At 43.6% G+C, this 17,348-nt stretch overlaps 1 protein-coding gene across 2 annotated transcripts in view; it reads right to left on the bottom strand.

The window, feature by feature from the left end:
• Positions 1 to 17,348, bottom strand: part of map3k14a (mitogen-activated protein kinase kinase kinase 14a) — a 60,013-nt gene that overhangs the window by 22,506 nt on the left and 20,159 nt on the right. Inside the window, exon 1 of one of the 2 annotated variants that reach the window (XM_048614562.1) lies at positions 1,519 to 1,733. The exons of the other annotated variant lie outside the window; for it this stretch is intronic. The gene's annotated coding sequence lies outside the window, so the exon portion shown is untranslated. Of the gene's footprint in view, positions 1 to 1,518; positions 1,734 to 17,348 lie in introns of those variants that run through there. 2 annotated transcript variants of the gene reach the window in all.

Raw genomic sequence — 17,348 nt, 5'->3', positions numbered from 1 at the left:
TGGAACTAACATCTTTATACCTACAAGCTGCTGTTAGTTGTATACTATGGGCTTGTGCCAACTAGGAAATGGGCTTAGACTACCTGCACACATTCCACTTAGGAGCCTTTGAATGGCAGAGAGAAGAGTCTTTTATATCACGTCTGGGCTGGGTAGAAAACTAGGTCCCAGAAATAAATAACTTCCACAGCAGTCTGCCTGCACCTTCTGAACTTAAGACTGTTTTCACTGGGTTCAATCCAAGTTCTTAAAAGCCATACTGGAGGAAGTTTAAGATAGCCAGCCACAAGTGCAAGAACAGTCACCTTGAACAACAATGACCCAGCAGCACTGAACACTGAGGGCAAAGTGACATTGCAGCAAATCATAAAACTAATTGTGTGAATCCATTCTGCGTCCCTCAGAATGAGTATTATGACTAGTGTCATTCTCCTGCCTTCTCCCCACAACCCTGAAAATTATTTAAATAGAGACAATCTTGGTTTTTTGTTTTGGCAAGAAGAAAAAACTTTGTTTACAAATAATATGTAAGCCCCTTTCAAAACAATTTAAATCAGACAAAACAGAAAAATACAAGAAAATAGTACGATGCTGCAAGTGAACACTTTGCACTGTTTGGAGACTCAATCAAATTGTGAAATTGGAACATGAATGTGAATATGACAAGAACTATATACCGTACATATACATGACAAAACATACAGCCCCAGGGATTCTATAAGTTGCTATATCTTTGGTCTTGAATGTCTCATTTGAAGCTGCCTCCATGCTTTCAGAAAGTGCATTGCAGACCCACTGTACCGCAGCCTAACCACATAGTGTGTGAAAGGTTTTTTTTTATTCTCACTTTGCATTTGTTTCTTTTGCAAATTATGTCCCTGCCATCACACTCTCAATCATTCAAGGAGTGGGAACAGCTACTCTCCAACTACCCTGTGCAGCTCCCAAGGACGGACTACAAAGGCAGAATTATTCCTCAGTAAAACCCGTTCAAAATGAACCATTGATACACGCAGTCAGCATGATGGAACTGTTGAGACTGTCACTGTCTGTTTCTAAATCAGAAGTGGTGTTTTCTGACAAGACGCTTCGCTCTTTTGTTCCCGGAAATCATAAAAAAGGTTACAAGGTCTGTGTTTACCCGAAACAAGCTTGCTACTAACCAGCATCACATCTCACCAAAATGCCCACAAAGATGGAAAGTGTGCAGTCTAACAATGCCGCAGATTCCAACCCCGTACTACATGGTTGGTGGGGTGGGGTAAGACCCTGTGAGGTTTAAAAAACATCGAACTTCAAAATTTAAAAAAAAATCCAATCACGATTTTTCTTTGATAAGGAAGAAAGTAACATGTTCCTATTCTGAGAACAATATTAGTTAACAATTAACACAGTAGCAGTTCCAGTAACTTTACAAATTTATCCTGCAGCTTCCTGGTTTTTCTCCCTTACGATGTCAAAACACACTCTCAGCTGGAGCACTGAACAAAACCCCAGTAAAACCTGTTGTGTACATACCTGAGGGCGACAGCAGAACCGTCACGACAACAAGTCTCCGCTCCCAATGTTGAGGGAACGGCTTCTGCAGTTTCTAAGAAAAATCAACTACAAAACTGCTCCGTCTCAAGTCTCCTCCCTCGCTCTCGCTTGCTGGAAAGCAGTCAAAAAGTCTGAACCAATAACACAGCAACAGAGTGAGCTCAACCCCAAAACCATTGGCTGTTGTTGTTCCTGATTTACAGGAATAGTACTACCTCATTCCCGGAAGTTGTTTTTTAACTGAAATAACAGGCCTGGTCGGTATGAACGTGTCCCAGTTTATGTGATGTGGAAACGTTTGTAACAAGACAGCAAGGGACAGTACTGTTGTACCCAGGTTGTATTTTCCAATCCATTGTTGTCAGCTAAGCACAGTGCTAAGGCTTGGCGCAGAGAGGCTAATGGCAACAGATTCCTGCATTAATATCGAACATGAAACTGAAGCCTCATCCACATTTTCGAATGGGCATCAAGCTTCCCAAGGACCTTAAGAAGAAAGAGCAAGGAAGGTCGGCGCACTGTTCTGCCCTCAACCACCAGAAGTGATTATAACGCAAGGCTATTATCAAATTAAAGTTCGTGAGAACTTGCTCTAAGCAAAGTTGGCTTCCGCGTTTTTTCGTTATAAGTGACTACACATGAAGGAACGTCAATGATTGCGAAGTTATGCATTTCCTGAGGTTTTGAGCGCTATCAGAGAAAAACAAGGTCTTTCTTTCAATCTGCAGTGTCTAATGCAGAGCCTGGATCACGTTTCTTGTCATAATCACGGTTGCATTGCAACTTATTACAACGTCTCTCAGCACTTCACACAAACACCATTGTTCTCCTGACTTTAAGGTCCCACAAACAATTTGATAATGACTAGATATTCTGTTTTATTAATGGTGGTTGAAGCAATTCAAAATGAACCCCACTGGTTCATCAAATTGACTGCTGAATCTACACAGTGCAGTCTCTGTGGCTTCAATGGCCTTTGTAATGGAATATCCAAAGTTGCATGTAAACTATTATTGGCCAAACCAATGTATCTTACAAACACACCATTGCTTTATTATCCTAATATTCCAATCTTATGACAGCCTATTCCAAGTTGCCTTACATTGCCAATCTCTATAACTGCCTCAGTCCATCAGCTGCTGAAAAGACACACCCCAGACTTTTCACCTTTAGACTTGTTGGGAGATTTCCATCTTTGCCACCCTTGATAAACTTTAGCAAACTCAGTTAGCCCACAGTGGCTTCTTTGTCCAGTTATCTGATTGTTCCTTTCACTGAGCAAGGCTCCCAGCTAACTGATAAGATATGGGCTTTATATCTGCACAAGAATAATTTGAACCAGTCTTCTTCGAGCAGTAGGGTCAAGGTACACATCTTCAGTCAACACAAGTTTGCATACTGTTTTTATTTGACTTGTCAATGCTAAAATGGAAATCTAAGTGGTCAACCCTTCATTTGTGCACAGCATAAATTTCACCAACAAAACCAGCAAAAAATCACACCATTAACCATCACATCTGGCTAGTTGCAAATGTTTTTGTGCTTCCCTTTACAAAGCAACAAACTACACATGAGGTAAAGTCACCACAATCCCAGAAGACCATTCTCGCAGTAGGGAGAGATAACTGCTGGTGGTTTAACCTGAGGGTCACCACACCTGAAGTTATGGGCAAGACTGAGAAGGCAGAACCTTCAGTTGGTCCTGGACTGTTGGTGACATTCTGCATCACAAATTAACCATCGACCTAACTGAGCCAACCAGCCATGTTTTGGGACAAACGTTAAGCTGGAACTAACAGGACTAGGCTGTGAGCATGTGTGCAATGAAAATTCAGACTCAACAGTAGGTTGTGTGTAGTGGCCTGCAGCAAAACAGAAACCAGAACGCACAGAGCTCAGCATAGAACACACTCAAACAACAATGCCTTACATTCATATCAGGAAACAAAGAAACTTCAGAAACATAGCCACAGTTATGTTGTAGGAAAATATGGCGCATAATATTTTATACTGCAAGACACCACAGGCAGCAATGAGGTAAATTAACACCTTTTAGTGGTGTTGGTGGAGAGATCAATACTGGCTAGGACACGAGGTGAACTCACTCCTTCTTCATTAAATAGTGTTACAGGATCTTTTACACACATCAGACAAGATAGGCCGGACATTGGTGTAACCTCATTCAGTAGATAACATCACCAAAAATGCCTCACTCCTCCAGCACTGAACTGCCACTTCAGGTAATGTTCTCATGCCACTGGACTGAGGGTTTCCATACAGGAGGAGATGGGTCAGTGAGAGGGAGTGGAGGCTCAGTGTGTGGGGAAGGGGTCACTCTAAGCGGGTGGGGAAGGAGTCAGTGTGTGCAAGTATGGGAGGGGTCAATGTAAGAGAGAGGGAGATGGGGAGACTGCCAGGGTGTCAGTATATTTCTGCAGATGGGATAAAGGTCAATGGTTGCCAGAGAGTGTGGTGTCAATATGTGTGGGCATGTAGTTTGTGAAAATGACTTTATTTGAATTTGATCAGCAACATGAATGACCACTGAATCAAACAAGCCCCAGATTTGAAGGTTTATATATTATTTCGATGTCAGTCACAGAGTGGTGGGGAGAGGAGTTACGTGTCCAGAAAGAATAAGGTTAACAAGTGAAATTGACAAAGATATACTGTGATTATACCATCTTTTTATTTATTTCACAACCTTGACAAAACAGGGTCATGGTAAAGTCAACCCAGCAGTAGCTGAATTAAACACAGATATTTCAGTCAGGGATTGCATCACGCAAAGTGTTAAAAGCCTTCCAATTCTCCCATATGTAGCTGTGTTAGCGTGCAATTCATGTCATGTTGCTGGTGATTGAATACAGATGATTCTTAAGAGGCCAAGGCTGGGGGAGCAAGCACTCAGAAGCAGGAAATCAGAGCCATTTGAATCCTGGATGCTGCACAATATGTTTGTATATAGCTGTCTGAAACTGGGTTTACCTAAACAGAACACAACTCACCAGGAATGTTTGCTAGTCTAGTCTATTAATTACTGAAAATATAGTTTCCTCTTTGGCACTGAGAATTAAAACTGGAGGTTTGAGAAATGCTTCAATAGTCTTTGACAAGCAACCACCATGAATGTATCTCAAGAAAAGATTTAGTGCAATATGATTTGATATATCAATTTTTGACCAAATAAAAACCTACAGTGAGAACTTCAAGGAAATTGGTAGGCTCATTGTCATCACCCACATCAGAATTAATAAAAATTGAATTTCTGCAGAAATTTTTCTTCATTTAAGTAGTTGCATTTATATAGCACCTTACATAAGTTCAGGGCATCCCAAAACACTTCGCAGCCAACCAAGTGTTTTTGAAGCACAGACGCCGTTGCAACATACAGAAAACACAACAATCAAAATACTGTCACCAAACTCTCACAAATAACACTATAACAATGATCAAATAGTTCATTAAAGTGACATTTGTTACGGATAAATATTCATAGAATCATAGAATCCCGACATGTGGGAACAGGCCATTCAGACCATCAAGTCCACACTGACCCTCCGAAGAGCATCCCACTCACACCCACCCAATAACCCTGCATTTCCCATGGCTAATCCATTTAGCCTGCACATCCCTAGACACCATGAGCAATTTAGCAAGGCCAATCCAACTAACCTACACATCTTTGGACTGTGGGAGGAAACCGGAGCACCTAGAGGAGATCCACACAGACACGGGGAGAATGTGCAAACTCCACACAGACAGGCACCCAAGGCTGGGTCCCTAACACTGTGAGGCAGCAGTGCTAACCACTGAGCCACTGTGCCACCCTCAAACAAAATGTTGTCCAGGATACTAGCAGAACTCCATTACTCTTCCTCATAAGAGGATGAGGAGATCATTTACATTCACATACTAGGGCAGACGGTGACTCAGGTTTAATGTCTCATGTGTAAGACCATAACCCTTACAATGCAGCACTCCCTCAGCATTGCCTTGGAATATCTTCCGTTAACCCATTTTCCCTGAAGTCCACTGGTGAAGAGACTTCTTCTGGTAGTCCATTCCCATTCCTTGTTAAGCAGAACTGATGTTCTTTCTTTAGTTAAGGGGAACAATAACTTTGATATCGGGTTTACCACTGTGAGATAACAAAAGCACTTAGCTACTATGGCATACTTCCTCCCTAATGTTGTGCAAACATTCATTTAGAAAGCAGCAAATTAGAAGGCATGCTGAGATGATGGCAGGCAGTGAGATAACATGCCTTACAAACCTACATGAGAAAGCCACTCTGTCCCACAAACCCGTTCTGCCAGTCAATCCAATTATAGCGGAGTTGTATCATAGCTCTATTTATCCACCTTGATTCTATATCCTTTGCCCAAATGAAATTGATCAGTTTCAGTTTTGACAGTTTCAACTGACCCCATCCTCAATAGGTTCTTGAGAGAGGATTTCTGATTTCCACCAGCCTTTAGCTGAAGAATTGCTTTCTGACATTTCCCCTGAATATTTCTAATTTTAACATTGTCCTAAACACCTCTATTAGGGGAAAGAATTTCTTTGCATCTATCCTATTAACTACTGCAGGAAAGCCATAGAATTGAGCCCACCGTTACAGTCCATGCATAAAACATGTCAACAGGTCATCTCACCAGCACACTTTCTCCAGCTGTCTGTATCAACATGACACGCAAAGAATTGCCAAAGTAAGCAGCCTTGGCAGACTTCGGACTGTAACCTTGGAACAAAAAGGTGTAGGGCTGCTGACCTAACTGAAAGCCTCAAAAGCAATAATACTGCCCACCCTGCTCTATACATGCAAGACTTGTGCTCAGTGGCAATGCCGTGCTAAAGAGCTCAAAGTGTTTCAGCTGCCTTTGAAAGCTTCAGAAGATCAGAAGCCAGGTCAAAATAACAGACACTGAGGTACCAATTAAGCTGGAATGCCAAGCACACCATACTGAGACAGTCAAAACAGCATTGGGCTGGTCCTTTTGGCAGAATGCCCACTACCCACTGACCAAAGTGAACAATCCATGGAGAACTGGAGTCTGGGATGTGCTTTCACAACAGTCAAATGAAACACTACAGGAACAGACCGAAGGCTTCACTTAGTAGTTTCAGTATTGACCCTGATTCCTGGGAGTATCTCATCCAAGAACGCTGCATCTTGCACAACCTAATATGGGCGGCATGGTGGCTCAATGGTTAGCACTGCTGCCTCACAGTGGGTTCAATTCCACCTACAGGCGAGTGTCTGTGTGGAATTTGCACATTCTCTCCGTGTCTGTGTGGGTTTCCTCCGGGTGCTCTGGACTCCTCCCACAGTCCAAAGATGTGCAGGCTAGGTGAATTGGCCCATGCTAAATTTCACATAGTGTACAGGGATGTGCAGGTTAGGTGGGTTAGCCATGGGAAATGTAAAGGGTTTAAGGGTAGGGAGTTGGTCTGGGTGGGATGTTCTTCAGAGGGTCAGTGTGGACTCGATGGGCCAAATGGCCTGCTTCCGCACGATAGGGATTCTATAATGATAAACCATGCAGCTCCTTCAAAAGCAAGAGTACATTAGAGGAAGAGAGAAAATGCATCAAGAGCAACTCATTCAAAATGCAATCATCTGCCATATCTTATCCTGTGTTATACTACTAAAAGACCATACAACTTTACTACCATGAAACATAGAGCAGAAGTAGGTCATGCAGCATATTGAGTCTGATCTGCCATTCAATGAGATCATGTCTGATCTGATAATCTTTAACTCCAATTTCCTGCCTTTCCCCTATAGCCCTTGATTCCTTTACTGATTAAAAATCTGTCTATCTCAGTCTTGAATATACTTAATGATGCAGTCTCAAAGCTCTCAGCAATAAAGAATTCCACAGATTCACCAGGAGATAGCAAGAACTGCAAGAGCTGGAGTCAGAGACAACACAGTGTGGAGCCAGAGGAACACAGCAGGCCTGGGAGCATCACAGGAGCAGACACTGTGCTGTCTCTGACTCCAATATCTACAGTTCTTGCTATCTCAGTGATTTATAACCCCATGCAAAGCCTCTTCCAAGAATGCCTATCTTCAAGAAGTAGTCCTCCTCCCTTCGGAAAGACCTCAATGGATCTCTCTCCCACTGCAACCCTCTGGTAATCTCTTCTGCCCTGAAGCTCTTCGACCGCGTACTTAAACCGGTACTACAGCCACATCTCCTTTCTCAGTACCTGTCTATGGAACCGGATCATCCCCAATGGACTCCAATCTACATTCAGTATAATAGGACTGCAACGTTCCCTTCTCCGGTGATCAAAAATGCCCTCAACCACATCTCTTGCATTTCCCACACTACTGCCCTTAAACTCCCTGCCCCCAACAAAAACAAAGACAGAATCCCCCTGGTCCTCACATACCACCCCACCAACCTCTGCATCCAGCATATCATCCTCCACCACCTACAATCCAACTCCACCACCAAAGACATATTTCCCTCCCCACCCCTATCTGTCTTTCATAGGGACTGCTCACTCCGCGACTATCTCATCCGCTCCACACATCCCACCAAATCCACCACCCCCGGCACCTTTCCCTGCAACCGCAGGAAGTGCTACACCTGCCTCTACACCTCCCCCCTCACCTCTGTCCAAGGCCCAAAACAAACCTTTCATATCTGACAGGGGTTCACCTCTACATCGTCCAACTGGGTCTTCTGTATCCGTTGCTCCCGATGTGGCCTCCTCTACAATGGTGAGATCAGGCGCAGACTCGGGGACCACTTCATGGAGCATCTGCGCTCTGTACGCAACAATCAATAACACCTTCCAGTCGCCAACCATTTTAACTCCCCCTCCCACTTCCTGGGTGACATGTCCATCCTGGGCCTCCTCCAGTGCCACAATGACACAACATGCAAACTGGAGAAGCAACACCTCATATTCCGCCTTGGGAACCTACAGCCCGATGACCTAATCATGGAATTCACCAGTTTTAAAATGCCCCCACCCCCGGCCTCATCCCAATTCCAAACATCCCTCTCATCCCCGCCTCCTTGACCTGATACAACCTGTCCGTCTTCTCTCCCACCTAACCACCCCACCCATCCCACTGATCAATCCCCACCACACCCGACCTGCATTCACCTATTACCATCCCATCTACCTTTCCCCATCCCCCCTTCTCTATTTATTTCCCAGTTCCCTTCCCCCTCCCTATTTCTGAAGAATGGTCCCAACACAAAACGTCAACTTTCCTGCTCCTCTGATGCTGCCTGACCTGCTGTGTTCCTCCAGCTCCACACTGTGTTGTCCACAGATTCACTACCCTCTGAGAGAAGGAATTCCTCCTCATCTCTGTCTTAAAATATGTGACCCCTTATTCCAAGATTATGCCCTCTGACCATGAACTCTCCCAAAAGGGGAACCAACCTTTCTGTATCTACGATGTCAAGCCACCTAAGAATCTTATATGGTTCAATAAGACATCTCTCATTCTTCTAAAATCCAATGAGTACAAGCCCCACCTACCCAACCTCCATACTCAGGATCAGCCTTGTGAAACTTCTCTGAACTGCCTCCATCGCCAGTATGTCTTTCCTTAGATAAGGGGACCCAAACTGTTCACACTATTGCAGCTGTGATCTGACTTGTGCCTTGTATTGTTTTAGCAAGACCTCCCTATTTTCATACACTGTTCCCTTTGAATTAAAGACCAGCATTCCATTTGCCTTCCCTATTACCTGCTGAACTTTGATGCCAGCTTTTCACGATTTATGCAAGATGACTCCCAAATCCCACCATGCTCGTGTTTCTGCAGTCTTTCCCCATTTAAATATTATTCAACTCCTCTATTCTTCTTGTCAAAGTGAATAATCTCATATTTTCCCACATTATATTCCATCTGCTAAGATAACCTCTCTATATCCCCCTGCAGATTCTGAGTCATCTGCTCCATTTGCCTCCCCACCTATTTTTGGTGTTGTCCACAAACCCAGTTACAGTACATTCAATTTCCTCATCCAATTCATTCATATGTATTAATATATAAATAACTGTGGCCCAAGCACTGATTCCTGTTGCTCTACTAGTTTCCTGTTGCCATATGAAAATGTCCCCCACCCCCATTATCTCAACTCCCTGTTAGCTAATCCTGTATTGATGATAATATACTACCTCAAACACCATCATAGAACCTCTACAGTTTTGGAAGCAGGACATTCAGCCCATCCAGTCCACACCGATCCTCTGAAAAGCATCTTAAGAGTTCTTATCTTATTAAGTAGCATAAACCAATGCCTTCTGAAAATCCAAACATATTACATCCAGTGCTTCCTCTTTGCCTATTCTGCTTGTTACATCCTCAAAGCACTCTAATAAATTTGTCAATCATGATTTCCCCTCCACAAAGCCCTGCTGACTCTGCTTGATCATATTACGTACTTCTGGATGCTCCGCTATTACATCCTTTATAACAGGCTGTAACATTTTCCCAATGACTAGACATTGAGCCAGCTGGTCTTTCTTACTTTTTTTTATCTCCTTCCTTTTTTAAAGTGTTACATTGGTCATTTTTCAATCTTCTGGGACTTTTACAGAATCTAAGGATTCTTGGGTGGTTACTGTCAGTCTCTCCACTTTTCTGTAGTTACTTCTGTAGTATTGTATGGTGCATTCCATCAGGTCTGTCAAGTTTGGAAAGTATGTGGGAAAACTGCTTTGCACAGTTGACGGAACTTTGGCAAATAGGAGGCTCCTAGTTGATGTTCTCCGAAACCAGTCAAAAGGACCAAAGGCTAGTGACCATGTTCTAATTTACAGCCCAACATGGCTTTCTCAAGGGGCAGGGTTGGGTCAGCTGTGCTCACACCAAACTGGGTGCAACTCAGCTTAGGTGCCATGTTGTTTCACCATACTGAGCATGTCCTTTGCCCTGTGGGAAGGGAGGGCACATTGATCCTTTTAATTAATCATACTATGTGGATTAATAGGTACCACATTTATTTTTAGCTCCTATTTCTGAACTCCAGCTTCTTAGCGAAGATGCAAGGCCTTTGTGCTAGGATCTCAGGTTATCCTGCCTTCACTGACCAGCTACCTTGGAATGCCAACTAAGACACAGACTGTGTGAATTTCTTTTCCTTTTACTACATGGCTGTAGTGGCTACTCTTCAAAAATGCTTTATTGATGTGTTTGGGAATGTCCCTGGGTTAAGAAACATGCCTTTCAAATGCAAAAGGTATTCCTTATTTGTTTATTTCCAAATATCACTGCAATGGTGTCACAAATCTAGAGGACAGGAGGCAAAACAAATGAGCAGTGCAGACATGCTGAAGGCCCCAGGGACCCGCTCCACAACCACATTAAGGAATTACTAACCCCACTGCTGAAAAAGAAGGGATGTGAACGGCCTGTGCAAGCTACCATTATTGCTCCAGTTCTCCATGCATCACAATAACCAAAGTGACAGTGGAAGTTTGACCTGGAGGTGAAATGGAGGGAAGAATGATAAGGGCGAGTGAGTTAACAGTGAAACTCACGCAGCACTTGCTACAGACAACTGACAAAAATTACAAGGGATCACAGAGTTGTCCGCTTCCCAGTATTTCAGATCGTTTTGAAGATCCTGACTGACTCTCTCAGTCTCTGCATCACCATCAGGCCTCGCTGCCATGAGTATTTGCACAACCGGTCACTGCTCACTGCCCACCAACAGAGGAAGTTATTAGCAAGCTGCTGTGACAGCTGCTCTTACAGTCAGCACGCAAATCACTTTTGGAGTCTACTTTTGACTTGAGGTGGAGTTGACTATGTGCCAAGAATGGCAGTTACTAGGGCAGCAGTTACAGTAAGCAGCTGCAAGATTCTATCCCATCTGTCATAACCATATACATTGTGACTGCATTCATCTTTTGTTTTTCTACTTGTCCCGATACCACCACCCTTTTTGTCATTTGATCATTCTTATTCTCAACAACTCTCAGATGATTTTTCCCATTTAACCCATTCTCTTCACTGAAGCCCGATTTGAAATAACCCCACAGACACTAGTATCCCGTCACTAAGTCACCCTTTATCTGCACGTGCATAGCACTTGACACTGACCCAGCTGCATCAGAGCCAGCTCTGAGTGAACAGAGCCTCTGACACTCCTGTTATTATCTGTCAGCCAGGGCTTCCTGATTGGGGCTGTTTATCTGGTCCAGGAGGTCCACCTGGCTGACCTCATTACAATCACTACATCCCTCCCACTCTGAGTTGACGGGCATAGGCTGGTTCTTAGTTGTGTAGCTCCTCCTGAGGCGTTTTGGAACTGGATCAGGTTCCTTCAAATCTGACTCTGATACAGGCGGCATGTAATGCAGAGTAGCTAGTATCTTACACCAGGACTGTCTGGGAAGAAATTCATTCTCTTCTTCAAGCGGCATAAGGTAGTGAAAGCATCCGTGACCATCTCAGATTCCAACATATCATCAATGCTTGATGGAGAGGGAGAATGCACAGGTTCTGGAACAGTCAGAAAATCTGTTTTGCTCCCACACCATTTGCAAGTTTGCAGCTTTGATTTGGTCCATGTGCTTGTTCAGGACTATTGCAACTAACCAAACTTTATACATCACTGGACCTGATCTCGCACCAACCTTGATTCTTACCCATGCAGGGCCATTCATGTGGTTCCTACACCAAATTTCGTCTCTTGAAGTAAACCATCTCTATCACATAGCAGCATCTTGTGTCGTGCATTGGCGTTCCTGATGCCATTTCACCCTCCGTCCCCCAACCCGCTGATCCAGAAAGATCAGACTTAACCTTGTGCGGAGTCTTCTCCTCATTAGCAACTTTGCTGGAACTATCCCTGCAGTTACATGAGGGGTGGTCCTATCAAAAAATAGGAAGCAGACGTTTGGTATTGAGTGAAGCTGTAGGCTGTTTCTTTGAGCCTGCCTTCAAAGTTTGGACTGCTGTTTCTGCCAGGCCTTTGGATGATGGTGATATGGAGCGATACCCAGCTGATAAACAAAAGCACAGATGCTGTGACCAATGTGTCTGGGAGACTGTGTATTGCAAAAGATGTGCACAATTTTACTATTGTGGTCCCTGTGTTTGATGAATGAACTCTATGCACATCCAGCCACTTTGAGTGTGTGTCCACAGTGATTAAGAACATCGAGCCCATGAAAGGACCAGCATCGTTGACATGTAACCGAGTCCAGTGTTTATCCAGCCATTCCCACGAACGTTGGACAGCTGCTGGCAGTAATTTTTGTCCTTGTTGGCACTCTGGGCACTGCCCCACCAACGTGGCTATGTCTACACCCAATCCTGGCTGCCAGACACAACGTTTTGTCGATGTCGATGAAAACCCCTGGATGACCCTGGTGGGATTCAGCCAGTATCTGGCGGTGACCTTTGCTCGAGACAATCACTCTAGCTCCCCATAATAAGATGCCGTCGTCTGCTGGGATCTGGCATCTCCAGGCCAGAAAAGGTTTCAGTTCTGGTTGTGACGGCCCTTTGGTTCCCCCCATCACCACCACCAGTTTTACCACGACCAGATCTTTCTGCGTCCAAAGTCTGACATTGTCAGCTGTGACTGGAAGTGTATCCAGAAAATTTAAAACCATTACCGACTCCTCCAGTGGCTGTACCCCCGGTGGTGTATCTGCCAGTGGGAGGCAGCTCAATGCATCCACATTTGCTATTTGGTCTCTCAGATGGTGTTCCAACTTGTAATTATATGCACTTAGTATTCAAGCCCATCACTGAATTCAGCCTGAAGCTACGGGTGGCACTGTCTTGTCCTCTTCAAGCAGACCTAGCAGGGGCTTGTGGTCCCTTATTATGACAAATTTACATCCATAAAGGTATTGGTGGAACTTCTTGTTTCCAAATATGACCCCCAAATGTTCCTTCTCAATCTGGGTGTATTTACACTCTGCATTAGCCAAAGTCTTGTATGCATACACCATTGAGGGCTCCTCTCCATTGGGCCACCTATGAGTTAATACTACCCCAATGCCATACTGGAAGGCATCGCATGTTAATACCAGATCTGACTTGGGATCATTGTGTGCCAACACCTTAGAGGGTGATAGCTGTTTCTTCACTTTCCTGAAAGCTATGGCTTGGCTATGCCACCAATTGCAAGGCAGAGTCTTTTTTAAGTGTTGATGCAAAGGTGCCAGGATGGAGGCCAAGTTATATGTGAACTTCCTGTCATAATTCACCAGCCTAAGGAAAGACCTAAGCTCTGGTACAGATATGTGAGCTGGGGCACCTTTGATTGCCCCCACTTTATCTTCCAAAGATGTAACCCTGTCCTGTCAACTCTGTAGCCTAAGTAGGTCATTTGGGGTGCCAGGAACACACATTTTTCTCTTCTAAGGCATACACCCACCTGGGAGAAACGTCAGAGGACTGTATCCAGGTTGAGTAAAACTGAGTGCCTCAGATTTAGAGATCTGGGGTCATAATATCCCTTAACTAAATCCATCAACTCATGAAAGATTTTAGCATCTGGTGCCTCAGAGAAAGTTATGGTCCTAATAACTGAAAAAGTTGTTGGCCCACAACTGTAAGGAGACTTATTCATTGCTTTCCATCTGCCCCAATGTCATTTGCCTGGTAAAAATATGATCCCATCATAACTGGCAGGATTGAATGAGTGAATTCCCAAATAAAAACATGATGCCAGAAATGCTTACCCCAAATCAAAGACGATTGTTGAAATCCAAATTTCTTCAGGAGTGTGCCTTTCACTCATTACAACTGAAATAACTGCAAAAGGTCAGTATCCCATCACCAAGTCACCTTCTATTTACACGTGGAAAGTTCCTGACAGTCAAAGCCAGCTCTCAGAGTGAACAGGACGTCTGCCACTCTTTTTCTTATCTGTCAGCTAGGGCGTCCTGATTGGACCAGGCTAACAGCCCAAATCAGGGAACTCATATTCTACGATGCCTACCTGGCTGACCCTGTTACAATACCTTTACCCCACTTCTGCCTTATAAACATCCACGTTTCCTACAACTTCTAGTTTAGATGACACTTGAAACATTGGATGGAATTTAATCCATGCAGCAGGGTCCTCCTCACAGTCTTTGGGGAAGGGTTGCCATATTAAGTGTCAAAACAGGCAGCTAAATATCCAGCAGTGGATGGCCTACAGGGTCAAGATGTAGAAATCCCACCCACCCCACCAAGAAAGCAGAGCAGTCGCTCTCCATGATGGGCAATGCTACCAAGACTGGTGGTCACTATCAGCAATCCATACACCAGAGGCCTGGCATCACCAAGAGACCCAAGTGGGTGAGGGCTGGATGGGGTTTGCAGGGAATTTACACTCTAGGGATTCAGCAGAAAGGACAGGGGTGGTGTGAACTTCCATGGGGCCCCTTCTCAAAGCTGAGTGCCGAGTGCCGGACAATGAGGATGGCCTACGATCCCCACCCTGCCAACAATGCAGCCTACAAGCAAACCCAACAAATGGAGTGGCAGCAGTGCCAGGATGAGTCCCTTAAGCAGGTATTCAATTCCACTTGAGGACCTCATTGGCATCAGGAAGGAGCCACAAGCCTTTCCCCCTGAACAGACACAGGCAGGGCAATAGTAGGTTCCCCTGCCCTCTAGCCTGATTAATTACCCGCTGCCTCCAAACTGACCTTGGCAGAGGGCTCCAAATTCTGCCCATTAACTTTATCTGTCTCTTCACAAATGCTGTCTGATTGGAGTGTTTCCAGCATTTTCAGTTTTACTCAGAACCTTCTATTTAAATAGACAGCGAGAGCTGCACATCAGCACTGAAGGAGGATCACACCATTGAGGAAAAAAAAGTGTATTTAATCATAAAGTTTCATTAGTAAGTGCTGGAGTGAAAGTCCAGCTTGTAGTTAAATCTGCAAATCAAGACTGCATTTGTAAGTCCCACCCTTCAAGCTAGAATCTCAATGTACATTCCTGAAATGAATATCTTCCTCCTGAACAAGTACAGTCACAATTTTCTTCCATTTTCCTGGCATGTGTCACATTTGAGCTTATAGTCTCCAACATGCCTGTTACTCAAATCTTTTCAATAGCCCTGTTAGCCAGGTGGTTACTATCAAAGCACAACATGCTTTACTGCCTTTGCAGTATTTATAGCTTTCTACTATATCCTGACATGGTTTGACTGTTGGTGAAAAGCATTTTGACTGCTCTATGTTTAAAACAGTGCAGATTGCATGGGCCTCTGATTGTAGCAGAGAGATAAGAAATGAAACGTCAGACTGAGAGATGAGATTATCTATTAACATATATTTGATATCAAATACATAATACTGGAAAATCAGTGAACATTTTCCACTCAGAGGAGGCACAGCAGGGCTTTTTCTTCAAAACTTATCAGGAAATACTGAACTTTGGTTAACGAGCTTGTAGCTCTTTTGAGAAAGCCTGTGCTAATGTCACTAGGCTAACAATTCAGAGCTTCAGGCCAATGATCTGGCGAAATGAGTCAAATCCACCAAGATAGACTGTGAAATTTGAATTCCATAAAAATATGGAATTAAAAAGCTAGTCTAATGATGACTAGAGCAACTATTGTTGTAAATGGCCCTCTTTAAGATCAGCATGTGGAAATAATGCATTATTTTTTCTGACAAATGACATTAGGGCAAATGAAAAGCCACGACTAAGTCTCTTGACAGTTTGCGGACCCGCTGTTTTAGAGAAGGAACTCTCACATTCTGACCGGGTCTGGCCTTCATGTGACCAGATCTAGTGACGTGGTTGACTTTCAATTGCCCTCTGAAACAGAATTGCAAGTCACTCCATTCAGGGGCAGTAAATGCCAGTCCAGCCAGTGATGCTCATGTCCCTTGAACAAGTTTTAAGAAGGGTCATGAATGAAATTGAATAAATGCCAGCTCTTTCTTGTATCTGAGTCAACATCATGAGCACAAGGAGAGATATTCTCAGGTTCATGGTGATAAAGTGAATGCCTTGGCATGGGAATGAAATACATAGGTAACAATGAATCCAAGCCAAGTTGACCTGGAATGTAGCTAAGTATGTAAGACAAGGAGGAAGTTGGGCTCACTCCAGCAAATCTCGGAGGGCTCCAAATACATCCTGGAAATGAACAAAATAGAGGCTAAATATAATCCAGAAAACAAAGCATTTATATAGCACCTGTCATGGCCTCAGGATCTCTCAAGTGAAACACAGAAGCCAATTTGTACACAATGAGCTCAAACAACAAGGTACTAATAGCCAGTTAATTTGCTTTTTATGTTATTGATTGAAGGATAAATATTGGCTAGGGTACCAAGGTTGACCCTAATTGTCTTCTTTCATCCAAGCAGTGAGATGTGACCCCTACCGCCTGATGCAGAAAGATGTAAATTATCAGTAGACATGGCTGACGCCAAGGAGGCTTGAAGTGTAAAATTCTGGTCCTATAACTGTAAAGTCAGACAAGGATTTAATATAACGAATGATTCCAAATTGAAAAATATCAAAAATTTCTGTTTTAATATAAAACTGCTAGTATGACAAACAATAACCACAGTTCACGACTTTGCATAAATAAGCATACCTCAAATTATTCACATGGCATGCAACAAAAGAAAAGTACAACCTACAAAATGAACAAACTATTGTTCATTGTTTCATTCACATGAGCTATTAACCTCATTGGCAGTCATGTTATCCAAGCTACAAACCTAACAATAGAATAAACAAACTAATGATAAAAACAGAAAGCTCAAGAAACTTGACATGACAGGTAAATCAGCCCAATTGGTTGGCATCCTATCCACCACCTTCAACATACACCCCTTTCACC

The sequence above is a fragment of the Rhincodon typus genome, chromosome 30, assembly GCF_021869965.1.
Source record: "Rhincodon typus isolate 14 chromosome 30, sRhiTyp1.1, whole genome shotgun sequence".
Lineage (NCBI taxonomy): Eukaryota > Metazoa > Chordata > Chondrichthyes > Orectolobiformes > Rhincodontidae > Rhincodon > Rhincodon typus.
Note: the sequence above shows the minus strand (reverse complement) of the source record. Positions and strands in the feature narration are given on the sequence as shown.